The sequence below is a fragment of the Nicotiana tabacum genome, chromosome 20 (genome assembly GCF_000715075.1).
Source record: "Nicotiana tabacum cultivar K326 chromosome 20, ASM71507v2, whole genome shotgun sequence".
Lineage (NCBI taxonomy): Eukaryota > Viridiplantae > Streptophyta > Magnoliopsida > Solanales > Solanaceae > Nicotiana > Nicotiana tabacum.
The window spans coordinates 42,191,260-42,193,536 of record NC_134099.1 but is presented as its reverse complement, the minus strand read 5'-3'; positions in this window follow the sequence as shown (position 1 = coordinate 42,193,536).

Here is a 2,277-nt window from a genome sequence, read left to right as displayed (position 1 = left end):
TCTTACCCGCCTCCTCAAGCATATCAACCACCTACCCGCAAAAGGTTTCAACCGAGGCCAGAGTACAAAATGAGAAGGTAGCAGCAAAGAAAAAAGTCTTTCACTCCTATTGGAGAATCATATGTCAGTCTGTTCCAAAGGCTGAGGCAATTGGACATGTTGAAGTTGATTCAGATAAAAATGTCAAACCATCTTCTAAAGAATTTTGATTTTTCTCGAAGGTGCGCATATTGCTCAAATGCCCCTTGGCATAACATAGAAAAGTGTTGGCATCTAAAAGGAGCAGTCCAGAAGCTTATTGATGCAGGTGACATTACCGTGCAAAATCCAAATGCAGCATATACTAGCCAAAGTTCATTGCCTGTTCATAATGAGACGCATATGGTGGACATGATTTGTGTGGAAAAGGAATATGAGAACCCTTCTGAGATCCTCGGAGGGCCACTTGCCGCAAAGCTTTCAGCGATGTCACTCTTGGTTTCGGAAGTTGATCCTAAGAACGAGCCGGCCAAAGGGACCCAAAAGCAATTTGCTAAGGATAATGCGATGAAGACTTGTAAAGGTTCTAGTAATGTTGATGCCGAACCCAGTGGCTAGGATGTCGAGCTTGGTGATTGGAAAGATGCTTCTTTCTTGGCCAGCCAGGGAGGAGTCTTGGTGTTTCATTTTGCTGTCATTTCTATTATTCGGGTTATTTCGGGGTGGTAATCCGGATATTGTCTTGTGACTCAAACCTTTCTATCCTTTTACATGCCTAGTTCCTTTAGTCGTAGTAACTCATTTAGTGTTTATGTAGGTCTGCTTCAGGGTTGTACCCCAGTATATTTTGATTGTCCTGTTGTTTAAACCCTTTCACCGTCTATCTAATGCAATTTTCTATTTTTTGTTATTTCTAGTCATTTTGTTTAGTCCTCTTTTCCTTTTATAGTTATTTCTTGCTGACTCTAGTGACATGACATGCACGCATAATTCTAGGCATGGTCTTAAAAGTTAATTTAATCATGAAGAAATGAAACAATTTTGAAGATAATAGGGACACTAGAAGGAAACAAGTACATATTTGGACATTTTGAGATCATTTGAAGCCTGAACTGTGTGAAACTAGGACAGATAATTTGGGAAGTTTATAGGGTGACAAGAATTTGTTAAGGGAGAGTGCATCCCAGACGATTTGAAGTAAGCAACTTTAAGTTTAAGTACATCTCAAGTTACAAGATAAAGTCAAGGAAGTTTTCTCCGAATTAACGGAGGATTTACATTGTGAAGAGGGAATCACCCAACGAGGATTCTGTACTTGACAAGGCGGTAAAGAAAAGTGGAAGGAATATCTGTGATATCAATGCCGAAGTTGCAAAAGAAATATTATGCATGATCTTCAATTTTCATTATCAAGTTGCATGTGTTGTACTTAGTATTTTCAGGGATTGGGAGGCCCTCTTTCAGCTACCCAAACACGTATACCATTCGATACCCTTTTGAGCCTGTACTGATTTCTTTGACCTCCCCTCTTTTGGAATCAAGTTAGAGTTATACAAAAAAAAAATTGTCCCCATAGGTTTATTTTAGAAAGTTCATTCCAAAAGGAAAAGAAAAAAAGAGAAGGGAAAATAGAGATAAAGAAAAAAAAAGAAAAAATAAGGAAAAAAAGAGAAAAAGAAAAGGAGAGAAAAAAAGGGAAAATAGAAACAAAAGTAGTCTTGTGAACTACGTTCGACCTGATTCTTGTCACCACAAGATACGTAGGCAGCCTTACGGTTCGGTCATACCAAATAAATATTTCATAATCCCACGAAATCGAGAGTGCGAAATTCCATAAAAAAAGAGAGGGAAAAATAGATTCAAATTCCCCTGTTTTAGAAATTGGGGCAAAGTTTTGAAATGGATTCCAAAGTTGTAAATAAATTAACCTCGTTGTCTTAGTTATTTTGAGTCTTTATGATATCTTTTCTTTCTAACCCTGTCCAAAAGTCATATTACAGTCCAAAAAGACCTCCCAGATAATCTTTGAGAGTGCTGGATTTAGACATGCCAAGAGTATATGACGTTTTTACCATGGTTAATGCCTTGTCATCTACAGAACCAGAGAAAATAAGAAGAAAAGAACAAAATAAGAGAGTCTTATTGGTGAGAACCTTCACAGGCACCATAAGGCGATGGTGAGTTGAGAGAAAGAACAAAATGAGAGAGGCTTGATAGTGAAACCCTTCGGGTACTACAAGTCGAATGAGGATCGTGAATCAGAGTGGATAATCGGAGCATTGAAGCCCAATTTCATGG